The sequence below is a fragment of the Protopterus annectens genome, chromosome 2.part0 (genome assembly GCF_019279795.1).
Source record: "Protopterus annectens isolate FY-2018-M chromosome 2.part0, PAN1.0, whole genome shotgun sequence".
In the NCBI taxonomy this organism is placed as follows: domain Eukaryota; kingdom Metazoa; phylum Chordata; order Ceratodontiformes; family Protopteridae; genus Protopterus; species Protopterus annectens.
The window spans coordinates 1,978,375,132-1,978,392,620 of NC_056728.1; positions in this window are offsets into that span (position 1 = coordinate 1,978,375,132).

A 17,489-nucleotide genomic window follows, 5' to 3' on the forward strand; every position below is an offset into this window, starting at 1 on the left:
TGAGTCCTCTCCTGTGTGGTATCTACTTCTCTGAAGTCCAGGCCAACACGAAGGGACTCTGGCTGACAAAGTTCGCAGACGATTGCAAGTTGGGAGCTATTATTAACTCCACAAGGGATGTTGACATCGTACAGAATGGCCTCACTTTGACCACCGACTGGCGTCAGAATCATGGCCTTAAGCTTAATGCCAGAAAATGTGTCGTCATCCTCTTTGGGAAAAACCCGGTTCCCATGAATTACCATATTGATGGTAGTCCATTGAACACAGAAGAAGAAAGAGGTTATTGTCTCCCTCTACTCTTCCGTCATTTGGCCAGTCATCGAGTACAATGCTTCATTTGGCATGTACCTCACTAGACACCTGCAACAACTGGAGAGACCACAAACGTCCCTCACAAAGAGGAGCCTAGGCCTTAAACACTTGTCCTATATGGACAGACTAAAAAAACTCCAACTATTCTCCGTCTCATTTCACCTACTTAGAGGTGATATCTGCTTGACTTACAAAGCCATGTCTGACCCAGCTCTGTTAGAAAAGCTGCATGTAAAGAAATCTCAATCCCTCTGCACCACATGCTCCAGAGACTTCAACCTCATTACCACAATTAACAGAACTTGCTGGAGGGCAGGTTCATAACCCAGAGACTGCCCATGCTATGGAACAGACTTCCCATACATGTCAAGCAGAGCACCTCGCTGACCCTCTTCAAGAGAAATCTTGATGGGTGGATGGGAAACAGAAAGTTCACCCCGGAGATAACACCAGTGGCTCTACTCAACAGAGGCACTGGGAACTAAGGTAGGGTGGCACTATGCCAGGGTAGTCCTATGGCTAGGCTTGTAAAGGCCCCAGGGCCATTAGCCTAGTACACACCTATGAACCCATGAACTCTCTGAAACAGTGTGCCACTCAACCAAAGCCCCTAAGGCAAAACAGCATGACCAACACACTAGTCAGAGCTGACTCAATAGTGAGGCACACTGATGTCCCACTCACTAGGTTGAATAAGGAGAAAGTAGCAGTCAGCTGCCTGTCAGGTGTCAGTATCCACCACATAATGCATGCACTGAGGTCCTTCAACAACAGGTACAAATTTGACTCTATCATTGTACATGTGGGTGTGAATGACCTGAGACGTACCTCCCTGGACTACATGAAAAGAGACGTGGAGGAGCTCTTGGATTATGTAGACCAGGCGGGTATGACCCTAGCCCTGAGCAGCATCCTACCGTCACCCAGAATGATACCACAGTTTGTTTGTCTTTTTCGGCTTTTCCCAGTAAGTGGTCGCCACAGCTGAACTCCAGTCCGCTAATGATTGGCAGTAGATTTTTATGGTGCCGAGTTGCCAGCCCAACACCCAACCTTCAGCGAAGGCACGCCCATTCATGCATGTCTTTTGGAGGCCACTCGACCACGGGGAGGACATGCAGACTCCACACAGAAGGCACTCCCTGCACACTAGCTGAGAATCAAATGGGAGAACCTCTTGCTGTGAGGCAACAATGCAACTGCTGTACCACCGTGGCTTCTATAACAGTACAAGCAGAAAATGATTGATCTGAAGTAGTTAACTTCATTTGATCATCAACCTGTGGGTTTCAGATCCGACATGGATCCGAGCCGGCAGCTTTCCAAGCTAAGATCCAAGCTCCAAGCTCCTCCCCCTTACCCATACTACACTGCAACCTCCTTCCAACCCTCAGATCTCGTTTGCTGTGGCTTCGCCAAGACGTGATGGTTGAACTCCAGGCAGGTAGAATAGGGTTTTCCTTCTTTAACTGTTCAAAAGTTAGTTTAGTGTGCGTGTGTAGCATTTAACTTTTCCTTCTACATCCCCCCGGGTTTTCCGTTCAAAAAAAAAGTAAAGTAAAACTTTGTGTGTTTTTTTTAGTTAGTGTAGGCCTCTCTTTCCCACCTTTGCTGTGTGTGTGTGTGTGTGTGTGTGTGTGTGTGTGTGTGTGTGTGTGTACGTGTGTGTGTGTGTTTGTTGGTAGGGCTTTAGTTAGCCTTATTTGTTGTTGTGGGGGTGGAGATGTCAGACCCACAAAAGCCAACTTTCTCTAAATGCACAGAGTGTGGCCATAAGTTGTCCCCAGCTGATGGCCACACTCTGTACATTGTGTGTTTGGGGGTTCCCCACCTTTCTTCAGGCTGCAAAATATGTGCAGCCTTTAATCCATGGGCCCTGCGGGACTGCAGGACCAATTTATTTTGACTGGGCTTCTCCTGACAGAAACTGCTTATTCTTCTTCCTCTACGGTCACAGCTGTGGCCGTATCAGCTTCAGGTCCTCCTCCTCTGTCTGGGACTCTCACTCCCATTTCTAAACAGTGTGACAAAGAGGCCGGGAAGGATAAGCATAGGGAGAGAGACAGAGAAAAAGAGAGAGGGAGAGAGAGAGAGAGAGACAAAGGTAGGGGTCATAAGAGACCAGCAGATCCATTGGATCTTTCAGGTCCTCCTGTTAAAGTGGTCACTACCCCGGACAAGACTCCTAATCCTTCTTCCCCTCGGCTCCGATCCCCTAGGTTTTCTCTGGAGCCAGAGGTGGAGGTTTGGCCTGCTTCAAGGTCATCCTTGCATCGGCCCTCTTGGCTGGTGTTGGTGGTGTCCTCCAGATCAACAAGAAGCCTCTCAGAGGGAGACATGGACTGGATGATGAGAAGGTTTATACAGACTCAGTTGCAGATGGGAGTGTTGCTGGCTCCCCCTTCCACCTGAGTGGACAGTTCAGCTCCGATATTTGCCCTGATAGCTCCTTCTCCGATCCACCACTGGGATTCTGAGTCCCTGGATCCGAGGAGCCCCAGAGTCAGGGGGGGTCAGTGCCGATGGTTCCTCCAACTTCGACGCCGGCCATGCCCTCGAGTATGTTGGATCCTATGTTGGATCCGAGCTCTCAGAGCCGTGATTTGGGTGTCAGATCTGAGGGAGTGAGTGTGTCATCGGCTCCATTCTGGTCGGGACATATCATTCCTCAGGGTCCGTCTGTTCCGGATTCGGTGAGGGACACGGTTATTCATCCTGCTAGTTTTAGGGAAGCTGGTTCCCCTTTGGCCTTCAACATTGTGGAGAGGGTTCTCTCAGGAGGATCAAGACCCCTCACTCTTTCCTTGGAGTCCGTCTCTGCTCCCTTGCTGCTGTGTGTCTTCTGTCATTCCGTCCTCTCAGGGACAGCCTGTGTCTGATACGCTCCAGATGGTTCCCCTTGAGGAATATGAAACTGTTTGTGAGCCCTCCCAGGAGAGCCCCCCCGTGGGGATTCCTCACAAATGCAAGTGCAAGAGAAGGCACATGGACTCCCCCGAGTCCCTCACAGAGGATACTGACTTGGAGGAAGGGGAAGGCTCCCCCAGATCACCTCTCGAAGATGTCTCATTTGGAGACATAATGGAAATCCTCCATCAGAGGGGAGGTTGGTCCGCCCATAAGCCTTCTTTGGACAAGTCAGTATTCCTGGAGGCATTCGACGCAAGCCCATGTACCTCTTGGGTGTCCCTCTGACTGATCCTGTGGTGGACCTCATTACCACCAGGGCTTGGAGGGAGCCGGACATTGTAGAACCTATACCTAAAAGGCCAGCCAAGATTTTGAGCCCTCCTACGGATAAGACTGCATGGAGTAAGGGTTCCCCAGTTGATGACATGGTGGTGGCGGCAGCCACTAAAAAGGAACTGGCTCAGGAGAGTTCCTCGGTCCATCCTCCAGACAAGGAGTCTAGGGCAATGGATCGACTTGGAAAGCGAACGTATGCTTCAGCTACCTTTGCCATAAGGGCGCTAAACTACATGGCCCACGTGATCAGATTTCAGTGCAACCTCATGAAAGAGTATGCTGAGTCTCCCCCGGAGTCCATTTCAGCTGAGGATAAATGCTCATTCTCGGCACATATAGCCACTCTTAAGTTGGTGACTAATACGTCCATGCTACTACTCTCAAATGCCACCGAGGGAGCCGCTAGGGAGGCCGGGTCTTAGATTGCTATGAGGAGTCATGCTTGGCTCCGGCTTTGCGATTTTTCGTAACCTTTCAAGGCGTACTTCATGAATGCCCCTTTTGACAGTTCGACCCTGTTCAGGAAGACCATCCAAAATATGCTAGTCCAGAATGAGAAGAACGGGAAGACACTGGTGGCCGTCGGGATCTGCTTCTCTATCCCTCAAAGGTCCTTTTCCAGGAATCATCGAGGGCAAAAGAAGTTGTGGTTCAGGAAGTCTCAGCACTCCCGGGACACTCCGGACTCTTTTCCCCTAGAGGCAGAGGGGGACAAGGTGGATGCCGGCCCAGAGGTAGAAAGGGACCGAAGAATGTTGGGTCACAGGAACCATTCTCAGATCGACCTGCACAGCAGCCCTGATGGGTTGCCCGACTGTTCCACTCTGGAGGCAGTCGGGGGGGGGGCATTTTTCGAAGCACCTAGCTCAATGGGAGTCCATAATGTCAGGTGCTTCGGATAATATCCAGAGGTTATTCCATTCCCTTTCTAAGCAGTCCCTTAACTCCAAATCACCTCCCAGGCATTCAACCCACTCAAAGGGAGGTGGCAGCTTTGGAAATAGAAAAGCTGCTAAACAAAAGAGCAATCCAGCCGGTCCCCCCAGATCAGTCTGGATCAGGCATCTATTCCAGGTTCTTTCTGGTGCCAAAAAAGACGGGAGACTTGAGGCCGATTTTCGACCTATCCACGTTTAACCTGTCTGTTGCCAAGGAGAAGTTCTGGATGGTCACCTTACAATCCATCCTGCCATTCTTGCAGGAGGAAGACTGGATGTGCTCGTTAAACCTCAAGGATGCGTATTATCACATTATGATGGACAGGCGTTCCAGGAGGTTTCTCTGCTTTCAGCATGGGCCAATCACTACCAGTTTAGTTTCCTACCCTTTGGTCTGGGTGTTTACCAAGGTCATGGCAGTTGTAGCAGCCCACCTGAGACTTCAGGGCATTCAGGTCTTTCCATACCTGGACGACTGGCTTTTCACTGCTCCCTCCAGGCATCGACTTGTTCAAGCCAGAAATTCTTTCCTTCAGCTGTCAAATTTACTGGGTATCATGATAAACATTGCAAAGTCCTCTCTTCAGTCTGTTCAGATTCTGGACTTCATAGGGGCAAGAATAGATTCTCTCCAGGCCAAGGTCTTTTTGACTCCAGACAGACTTCGGAACCTGACCCTCCATGTATTGGCACTTCTTCAGTCATCTTCACCCCCAGCAGAACTAGTTCTGAGGGCCTTAGGGTCCATGGCAGCAGCTATAAATCTGGTTCTTTATGCACGTCTACACATGAGAGTGTTACAGTGGACATTACAAGTTCGGTGGCCTCTGTTATACCAGCCCTTAAGTTACCCGATTCCTCTAAGCAAGGTGTGCAAGACTTCCGTCATCTGGTGGCTTCAATCCCAGGATCTTCAGGAAGGATGCCCCTTTATTGCAACCCCGCCGCAAGCCACGGTGACCATGGATGCCTCCCGTCTAGGGGGGGCACTGCTCGGGCAGGACTGTGCAAGGCACATGGTCCCCGAATGAGACCGTTCTGCATATCAATGTTCTAGAGGTGAGGATGGTCCTTCTGGCGTTGCAGGCCCTTCAAGCTTCTCTCCCTCTGGGAACGATTTCAGTCCAGTCAGACAACATGTCAGTGGCCTGGTATAGCAACAAACAAGGGGGGAACCAGGTCCTACCTGCTTTGTCGAGAGGCCATGAGAATGTGGGAATGGGCGATCTCCATCAATCATTTTTTGATAGCAATACGCATTCCAGGTCAGTCCAATGTTTTGGCAGACAAACTGAGCAGGACTATCCTTTTAACCTATGAGTGCTCTCTGAACCCTTTTGTAGTAGAACAGATCTTCCTCAAGTGGGGTCAGCCTTGCTGTAATCTCTTTGCATCGCCATCCAACGCGAAGTGCAGCGAGTTTTTCACTCTGATTCCCCCTTGGGGGGAAGCCCCCAGAGATGCTCTTGTCCATACTTGGCCACCTGTTCTTCTTTACGCGTATCCCCCACTACCTCTAATGATAAAATTCTTGCAGAAAGCATGTCAGTTGGGGAGCAGGATTATCCTCATAGCCCCATTCTGGCCTCATCAAGTTTGGTTCCCTTGCCTACGGTCTCATCTAGAAGCTCTGCACTGGAGATTAAATCCCATTCCGGATCTCATTTGTCATCCCTCCGGAATTCCTCCATCGAATCTGGACAGCCTCAAGCTTACTGCTTGGTTGCTCCAGTTCCAGTAATTGCCAGGACTCCCAGACTCTCTTCTTCTGTGGTGGCACACAAGTCCTCCACCCGAAAGGTGTACCATAGTAAATGAAAGCGTTTTTCTATCTGGGATTCTCAGAGAGATTTGGACCCATTTACTGCCCCAATTCTGGCGGTATTAGAATTTCTTTCTCAGATTTTCCAGCAGGAGGCCAGCTCTTCTACTGTTAAGGTCCAGCTGGTGGCTATATCCCATTTTCATGTGGGAGAAAATTCAGGTTCACTAGCTGCTTCTAGGATTTGTAAGACTTTCATCAAAGGCACCTTTTTGCTGAGACTACCGATTAAGCATCCTTCCCCTCCATTAGATTTGACCTTAGTTCTGCAGGCCTTAGATGCGCCTCCATTCTTACCTGCAGTGTCAGTTGATTTAAATTTTTTGTCATGGAAGACAGCCTTCCTGGTGGCTATTACCTCGGCCACGAGAGTGTCCGAACTTCAAGCATTGTGTATGAAACCCCCAGACTTAAGTTTTCATAAGGATAGGGTTTCTCTAAGGACAAATCCTTCTTTCCTCCTTAAAGTTGCTTCGGAGTCAAATATAAATCAGTCTGTTATCTCCCAGTATTTTTCCCTACTTTTCAAAACAAAGGGGAATACAGACTTAATTTGCCGGATGTTCACAGACAGTTATGCTTTTATTTACATAGGACTAAACCCTTTTGTAAGTCTGATCAGTTATTTGTTTCCTTTGCCAAGTCCTTTTTAGGGAAACCAGTTTCGAAGGTGACTCTTGCTAGATGGATTTCACTTTGTATCCTGCAAGTGTACAAGGATCATGGATTACCAGAACCAGACAGGGTTAATGCTCATTCTATTTGTTCTATGGCTACTTCTGCTGCTTTCTGGTCCAGAGTTTCTCTGGATGACATTTGTTCAGCGGCTACCTGGGCTTCCTCTCACACTTTTATTACTCATTATAAGTTGGACATGGTACCTAGAGGAAGGGCTTCTTTTGGTTCTGCAGTGCTCCGAAATATCCTTCCATAAGGGCCTCCCAAGGTCTTTGATAGTTGGGGACTCTGTCCCACAGGTTGATGATCAAATGAAGTTAACTACTTCAGATAAAGAAGTTATGTACTCACCATAACATTCCATCTGAGTATTTAGACTTCATTTGTCATCAACCTTCCCTCCCTCCTTCCTCCTGACCTTAGTGGTTTGTGATAGTCCTTGGACTCAGACTTACTGGGTATTGTAAGCTTAGTCTGTGTGATCAGGTCAGATTATGTCTCTTGGGTTGATGTGTGTCATGTTGTGTGTGGCAAATGCGATCTGAGGGTTGGAAGGAGGTTGCAGTGTAGTATAGGTAAGGGGAAGGAGCTTGGAGCTTGGATCTTAGCTTGGAAAGCTGCCGGCTCAGATCCATGTTGGATCGAAACCCAAAGGTTGATGACAAATGAAGTCTAACTACTCAGATGGAATGTTATGGTGAGTACATAACTTCTTTATTTCAACAATTGGCTAAGATTCTGGTGTCATTCTAAGGGGTTCCAGTATCTGTCTACCTGGGATGACATGATTGACAGACCGCAATGCTTTGCCAGAGATGGCCTGCATCTGTCACACATGGGCTTCTGGATACTGGCCAAGGCTCTTGCCACCCCTATAGTGCCTTTTTTAGGCTGTGTTCCAAAGACCAAATTACCACCATAACATCTACAAACAAATGCAATCTGAGGGTCATGCTGCTCAACGCTAGAAGTCTAAAACTCAAAATTCATTCGCTCAAAGCACTCCTCAAAATGGAGAACATCAATATTTGTGCTGTAACAGAGATCTGGTTTAAAGCAGCAGAAAGCACCCCTGCACTACCAGGCTATAACTCATTCCACACCTTTTGGCCCCAGAACTTGGACCGAAGCACCAAAGGCGGCAGTGTTTCCATATTCATAAAGGATGTACACACCTCAAGACTGGTAGCCCAACATAATGCAAAAGAGATACTTCAGGTGCAGCTAATATTGGGTAAAACAGCAATTCAGGTCGTACCCTGCTATAGGTCCCCAACCATGTTCCAAGATTCACACTCCACATTCCTAAGCACCCTGGAGAATATTAGGGTCCAACCTAACATTCTCATACTGTACATTTGCCCAGTGTTTCCTGGAATTCATTAATTCCAATGCCCTGGACCAGCTTGTTCTTACCTCCACTAGAGGTATCAACATCCTTGACCTGGTCATTATTAGCATGGGTGACCGTTGCTTTACACCAATAGTTAACATCTCCCTGGTTAGATCTGACCACAAACTAATCACCTTGGAAATACTCATCCCACCCACCCCCCGCAAAGGTAATCACAATGACAAACTTCTCTAAAGCTAACTTTGGGCTCCTAAAAACAGAGGTGGCGAACCTCAAGGCACCCATGCAAATGGAGAATAGTTGCATGACCGCTGAATCATACACCAGTACACTGTACATACACGTACACAAATGCATGGATCTTGCCATACCCAATAGAACCAAGACACTCTCCTCCAAAAAAAGGAAACCAGTCTGGTGGTCCCCTGCCATAAACAAACTCTAGAACAGAAGGAGGAAACTGATGCAGAATAAGGTGAAGGCCCAAGACTAGAAAAAGTCTCTTATCACCCTCAACAAAAAGTTGAGATCACTCATCAAATCCCCTAAAGCTAGCTGTGAAAACAGGATTGCAGCAGATAGTAAAGACAACCACAAGGCCTTCTATAGTTATGTAAAAAAATCTCCATGGCAATACCCACATTTGCTCTGAGCTACTGCACAATGGTACCTCCTATACCGAGCTAACAGATATTGCTAATATACTGGCTGACAGATTCAATGCCAACTTTATCCCTTTCTCCCCCCAAAGGACCAATCACAATACCAGTAGATTGCCAGGCACCCAGTATTACTGCTGCACAGGTTAGAAGAGCACTGTCCAAGGCCAAGAATACAGCTTCTATAGGACCTGACAATATCCCTAGTTCTACATGAACTACAGAGTGAACTGGCACCTCACCTGTGTGCCCTGTTCAACCACAGCCTCACCTCAGGCTTTGTCCCTACTGAATGGTGCACTGCTACAGTCAACCCTCTCCACAAAAGAGGAGTGATTACAGACCCTGGGAACTATCCCCCATTAGTCTGACGAGTCTGATAATCAAAGCTATGGAATGCATCATCATGAACCTAATAAACAAGGATATAAGGAATCTCCAAACTCTGGATCCCACACAGTTTAGTTTTGTGAAGGGTAGATCATGCCTACTCAACCTGGTTGACTTCGTTGAGTCAGTCACCAGATCTGTGGATGAAGGCAAGGTGGTTCATACAGCCTATCTTGATCTGGCCAAGGCCTTTGAAAACATTCTCCACTCAGGAATCAGAAAAACTCACTAAGTTAGGCTTCAACCTGTATATTACTAGGTGATTTGCAAACTGTCTCACAGATAGAACCCAGAGTGTGAAAGTAGCTGACTCCAAGTCAGACTGCCGACCAGTCAGGAGTGGAGTCCCACAGGGTACAGTCCTGGGTCCTCTCCTGTTTGGTATCTCCTTCTGTGAAGTCCAGGCAACATGAAGGGACTCTGGCTGACAAAGTTCGCAGATGATTGCAAATTGGGAGCTATTATTAACTCCCCAAGTGATGTTGACATCATACAGAAAGGCCTTACTGAGACAGAAAGGTGTCACTGAGACCAACGACTGGTGTCAGAACCATGGCCTTAAGCTCAATGCCAAAAAATGTGTCGGCATCCCCTTTGGGAAAAACCCAGTTCCCATGAATTACCACATTGATGTTAGTCCGCTGAACACAGAAGATGTTATAAGAGATCTGGGAACACAGATTGACAGTGACCTCTCTTTTGACCACCACATTGCCACTGTGGTCAGAAAGTCCTTCTATGTGGCACACCTCATAAGGGTTTTGCATCCATGAAGAAAGAGGTCATTGCCTCCCTCTACTCTTCCCTCATTAGGCCAGTCATTGAGTACAATACCCCATTTGGCATGTACCTCACTAGACACCTGCAACAACTGGAGAGGCCATAAAAGTACCCCACAAAGAGGAGCCTAGGCCTTAAACACTTGTCCTTTATGGACAGACTCAAGAAACTCCAACTATTCTCTGTCTCATATCGCCTACTTAGAGGCGATCTCTACTTGACTTACAAAGCCATGTCTGACCCAGCTCTGTTAGAAATGCTGCATCTAAAGATATCCCATTCTCTCCACGCCACATGCTCTAGACACCTCTACCTCATTACCACAATCAACAGAACTTGCTGGAGGGACAGGTTCATAACTGTTTATGCACTTGTTTCTGTCCTGTAACTCATCTAGTGCAGATACAGATTCTTAGTTTTAGCACTTAAATATGCTTATTCATGCTCAGCACTTGTTCAGAACTTGTATAAGCTACTAATTACTATAGCACTCAACCTTCCTCATTACCTAGAGGAAAACAGTTTTTGTACTTACTTTTCTCACTGGCTTAGAGGAAAAACAGCTCTTGTACTCACTTTCCTCACTTATCTAGAGAAAAATATTTTTTTATTCAGGCATGTCCAAGGGTCAGCTCCCAGTGTTCTCTCCTGTCTATCTGATGAATCTGGGCATCTTGAGGCAATGTAGAAATTGCTTCATGTACACAGACAACCCTCTCCTCTTACCACCCAACACTTCAACCTGTGAGAGATGCACTTATCTAGCCAAACTGGAGGTAAAGCTCTCTCCAACCAAGACTGAACTTGACAGTCAAGAGGAGAAGGTAAACATTTGCATCACACCACATTCATCACATAGTCTCACTAAATCTACACCACCAAAATCCACACATAGTAACAAAAAAACATTCACGGAGGCTCTCAATAATAATCTGTCTAAGCAACAGAGACTTCCAAAGCAGAAACGCAAGCAACCTCCATTCCGCAACACAACCCAAATGACACATAGCCCACAGACTCAGTGTGCCACTCAACCACAGCCAATAAGGCAAAACAACGTACCCAACACACAAGTCATAGGTGACTCTATAGTCAGGCACACTGATGTCCCACTCACCAGGCTAAGCAAGGAGAAGGTTACTGTCAGCTGCCTGTCGGGTGCTAGGATCTGCCACATAACCCATGCACTCAGGTCACTCCACAACAAGTACAAATATGACTCTGTCATTGTCCATGTTGGTGTGAATGACCTGAGACATACCTCCCTGGACTTCATGAAAAGAGACGTGAAAGAGCTCTTCGATCTTGTAGCCCAGGCAGGTGTGACCCTAGCCCTGAGTAGCATTCTGCCATCGCCCAGAATGATACTGCAGTACAAGGACAAAATGATTGACTTCAACAATTGGCTAAGCTTCTGGTGTCATTCTAAGGGGATCCAGTATCTGTCTGCCTGGGATGACATGGTCGACAGACCATGATGCTTTGCCACAGATGGCCTGCACCTGTCACCCCTGGGATTCTAGATACTGGCTAAGGCTCTTGCCACCCCTATAGTGCCCTTTGTAGGCAAGGTTCAAATGACAAATTCACCACCATAACAGGAACAGGCAAACAAACACTGAGGGTAATGCTACTCAATGCTAGAATTCTAAATCTCAAAATGCACTCACTCAAGGCACACCTTAAAATGGAGAACATTGATATCTGTGCAGTGACTGAGACCTGGTTCAAGGCTCCAGAGAGCACCCCTGCACTACCAGGCTATAACTCATACCACACTTTTCGGCCATGTAACCTGGACCGAAACATCAAAGGAGGAGGTGTGTCCATATTCATTAAGGATATCCACACCTCCAGGCTAGTTGCTCAGCATAATGCATCCGGGGTTATCCAAGTGCAACTAACTCTGGGCAAAACTGCAATCCAAATTGTAGCTTGCTACAGATCTCCCACCATGCCCCAGGATTCCCACTCTTCTTTTCTTGATGTACTGGAAAATATTAGGGTTCAACCAAACACCTTAATAATGGGCAACTTCAACTACCCCACCATTAACTGGGAAAACTACTCGTGTACCAACTCCTTAGCTCAACGCTTTCTGGAATTCATAAACTCCAATGCCCTAGATCAACTTATCCACACCTCCACCAGGGGCAACAATATCCTAGACCTAGTCATTACTAACATGAGTGACCGGTGTCCCACACCTGAAGTCAACTCCTTGTTGGTCCGATCCGACCATAAGCTAATCACCCTTGATATCCACATCCCATCCCCACCCCCCATTAAGGAAACTACGGTAAAAAATTTCTCCAAAGCCAACTTCATGCTTCTTAGGACAGAAGTGGTGAACTTCATGACACCCATGCAGATGAACAATACAGTTACAACCGCTGAATAACCAAAAATAAAGTGGTGTAAACTGCCCAAAGTAACCAAAAACTCCAAAAGCAAGGTGCAGAAATGGAGATGATGTACAATCCACTATAAAGCTTTATTCAACCACCAAATCCATAAACAGTATGAAACAGTACGAAAAACGAACACTTGAAAATACATAAACGCCTTAGATATTCCACCATGCATTTTCGTCTTATACATAGACTTCATCAGATGACCTGCCTGTTCCAGGAGGACTAATATTTAAATACAACCAATAAAAACCTTATTAAAATTTGTCAAATCAACATTATAGTTCATTATTCTTCTCAAGTTAAAACCCATTAAATATTATTATAAAATCTTCAAAAAAATCATTATTTAAAAAAGAAGTTTCTGATATAAAAGTATTAATAAGATACAAAATATTAATTTTGTGCAGACCTGTGCCCTCTAGTGGCTATGTTTAGGTTATATTTCATATCCCTTTAGAACTTAGCAGATCTTAGCTTTAACAAAGGTTTAATAGAGATATAGTTGTTTAAACCTGGGGGGGGGGGTCACTTGCTTCCAGGGTTATCTGCCACCATAGCTCCCTGTATTCTATTTTGTCTTCCCAAGGACCCCCCCCCCCAATATCATTTTTAATTTGTTCTAAGACCATAAAACCAAAACTAGCATCTGAACAGGTCCTAGTATGTTTAAAAAGAGCATTAGTTTCCTTTCCCACTGAAATTTCATAAATATGTTCATAGATCCTTCTTTTTAATTTCCTTTCTGTCTTTCCCACATAGAAGGACCCACATGTCCTGCAAATAGCTAAATATATAATTCCCTTAGTCTCACAATTGTAATATTCAGAGCTATTTATCCACTTTTTTCTACTTTCCAGGTAGTAATTTTCTAAATGTAAAATATATATACATTGGGTACAATGGCCACATTTATATGTTCCCTTCTTACCCCTGTTATTACTACCTACTTGTTTGTTCTCTAAAATAGTTTGATACAATGGGAATTCTTATAGATCACCTTTTGTGGTATATTGGACAAATCTTTTATGTCTGAAAGGGAAACAAATCTCTCCCATTCCCTTAAGAAAATCTTTTTAACATTGCTATTTAAAACATTGTATTCTAGTATTAAGCCATGATTAAAATCCTCTCTAGCCTTTTCTTTGTTAAAAATATTACTGTGTTCTTTACATCCTAGTATGGGTTTAAATTTGTCAATTCTCCCTTTTTCTACTTCTTCCTTTATTTGGGTAATAAAATTCAGAGGGTAGCCCCTCTCTAAAAACATTTTCTGTAGTAACTCACCCTCCTTAAGGAAATCACTTTCCGAACTTGTCATATGGCAACCCCTTACAAATTGTCCCTTCACAATGTTTTTCTTACAATGTAAAGGGTGTGCACTTTTAAAATGCAAAAAGGAATTGCAGAAAGTTGGTTTTCTATATATTTTGGTTTCAAAATTTGTACCTACTTTATATACCTCAATGTCCAAATATTGCAGGCTAATGTCAGAAATTTTATATGTAAACCTCAAAAAATTAGTTGTGTTACTTATATACATTATAAATTCCTCTAATTTATCTTTTCCAGCTGTCCAAAAAATTACTGTGTCGTCCAGAAACCTACGATATAAAGACCAACAATTTTCAAATTCAGTGTTAAAAATATATTTCTCCTCCCATTTAGCAAGGAAAGAGTTAGCGTATGTAGGAGCACAGGCAGCTCCCATTGCTACCCCTTGAATTTGTTGATAAAATTCACCATTGAAATAAATAAAATTATTCTTTAAAATCAAATCCATCGACCATATGTTTACTAATTTCTCATCCTGTGTTAATATTTTGTCCTCATACACAATCTCCTCCAACATTTCCATCCCCTCCTTGTGGGGAATGGAAGAAAACAAATCAATTATGTCTATGGTTACAAAAAGAGATTATCATGATATAACTTGTTAGAAATTTCTTTTAAAAGGTCCCAGGAATCCCTTAATATAGTATTCCTATGTAGCCATAATTTTTTAAATTTTCTATCTACGTATTTAGCCAAAGCATAGGTTTTAGATCCCTCTGCAGATACAATAGGTCTAAGTGGGGGGGGGGGGTCACTTTCACATTTATGTATCTTAGGTATACCAAATATGGTGGGAGTTTTAGGTTTATCTACTTTCGAATACATAAAAGTATTATAATCAATCAATTTTTCATACAACATATCATTTATACTCACATTTATTTTATTATAAGCTATATTAATCTCATTTAAAGACGCATTACAATATTTTGTTTCATCCCATAATAATGTGTTCATCTTGCTCTCATATAATATGTTGTCCATAAGCACCATTCCTCCTATATAACCTAAACATGGCCACTAGAGGGCACAGGTCTGCACAAAATGAATATTTTGTATCTTATTAATACTTTTATATCAGAAACTTCTTTTCTTTTTTAAAGAAGGACTTTTTTAAATAATGATTTTTTTGAAGATTTTATAATAATATTTAATGGGTTTTAACTTGAGAAGAATAATGAACTATAATGTCGATTTGACAAATTTTAATAAGGTTTTTTAAATGAAGTATGGGTATAATTAAGGTATTAAGTACTTTTATAATTTATTGGTTGATTACTTAATTGTATAATAATCTGATTAATTGGTTGTATTTAAATATTAGTCCTCCTGGAACAGGCTGGTCATCTGATGAAGTCTATGTATAAGACGAAAACGCATGGTGGAATATCTAAGGCGTTTATGTATTTTCAAGTGTTCGTTTTTCGTACTGTTTCGTACTGTTTGTGGATTTGGTGGTTGAATAAAGCTTTATAGTGGATTGTACATCATCTCTGTTTTTGCACCTTGCTTTTGGAGTACAACTGCTGAATCCTACACAAATGGCACTCTCTAAGCACTTACACAAGTGCATGGATCGTGCTATCCCAAACAGAACCGAGGCGCTATCCTCCAAAAAAAGGAAGCCAATCTGGTGGTCCCCTGCCATAAACAAACTGTAAAACAGAAGGAAGAAACTATTGCAGAAGAGAGTAAAATCCCATGAGTGGAGGAGCTCCCTGGTCAGCCTCAGTAAGAAGCTGAGGTCCCTTATAAGATACTCCAAAGATAGCTACGAAAACGTAATTGCCACTAATTCTAAGGCAACCGCAAAGTATTCTATAGCTATGTCAAGAATCTCGAAGGCAACACCCAGATCTGCTCTGAGTTGCAGAACAATGGCATGAAAATTACAGAACCACCTGATATTGCCAACATCCTGGCAGATAGGTTCAATGCTAACTTTACCCCCCCACCCTCTAAAAGGCCCATATCTATACAAGAAGAATACAGAGTCCCTGTAATCACAACTACGCAGGTAAAAGCTGCACTCTTTAAAGCCAAAAACACAGCATCCATGGGACCGAACAAAATCCCAGGCTGCGTTTTGCATGAACTTCAGAATGAACTGGCTCCCCACCTAAGCACCATGCTCAATAATAGCCTCGCATCAGACTTTGTCCCACTGAATGGCGCACAGCAACAGTTATCCCACTCCACAAATGGGAGCCACCACTGATCCTGTGAACTATCGCCCTATTAGCCTGATGAGACTGGTCTGCAAGGCCATGGAACGTATCATCATGGAACTCATAAACAAAGACATTGGTAACCTCCAAACCCTTGATCCCACCCAGTTCGGGTTTGTGAAAGGCAGATCATGCCTCCTGAACCTGATAAACTTCTTTGAGGCAGTCACCAAAGCCATAGATGAGGGTGAGGTGGTTCACACTGCCTATCTTGACCTCGTCAAGGCTTTCGACATCATCCCCCATTCTGGAATTATAGCTAAATGCACTAAACTAGGTATAAATCCCTACGTCACAAGATGGGTTGCCAAATGGCTCACTGACAGAACCACACTGTAAAAGTTCCAGACTCCAAATCTGACCTCAAACCAGTGACAAGTGGAGTACCACAGGGTTCAGTCCTGGGACCTCTCCTGTTTGGCATATACTTCTCTGAAGTACAGGCTAACACAGAAGGTCTATGGCTAAAGAAGTTCACAGATGACTGCAAACTAGGAGCCATAGTCAAGTCCCCAAATGATGTGGACATCCCACAGAAGGGCCTCGCTGAGACAGATGCCTGGTGTCAGAGCCATAGCCTCAAGCTCAATGCCAAAAAGTGCAGTGTCACCCCCTTTGGTAAAAACTCTGTACCCATGAACTACAACATAGGCAGCAATTTACTTAACACTGAATGTGTGATAAGAGACCTTGGGACCTAGATGGACAGTAGTCTCTCCTTTGATAGTCACATTGCCACAGTAGTCAGGAAGTCCTTCTACATGGCACACCTCATCAAAAAAAGGTTCTCATCCAGGAAAAAAGAGGTCATTGTTCCCCTCTACTCGACACTCATTAGACCCATTATAGAGTACAACGCCCCTTTTGGAATGTACCTCACAAGACATCTGCAGCAGCTGGAAAGGCCACAGAAGTACCTCAAAAAGAGGATTACTGGCCTCCAACAAATGCCCTACATTGACAGTCTCAAAAAACTCCAGATTTACTCCATAGCATATCGCCTACTCCAAGGTGATCTCTGCCTAACATATAAAGCTATGTAAAACCCAGAGCTGTTGGACATGCTACACCTAAAGAAATCCCAATCCCTTCGAGCTACACGCTCTAGGGACCTAAACCTTGTCACCAAAGTAAACAGGACATGCTGGAGGGATAGATTCCTGTCCCAGAGACTTCCCATACTCTGGAACAGGCTACCCATCTATGTCAAGCAAAGTTCTTCATTAGCACTCTTCAAGAAAAATCTTGATGAGTGGATGGGAAATAGGAAATACACCCTGGGGATCACTTCTGTGTCTCTGCTCGACAGTGGCAAAGGAAAATAACTTTATTG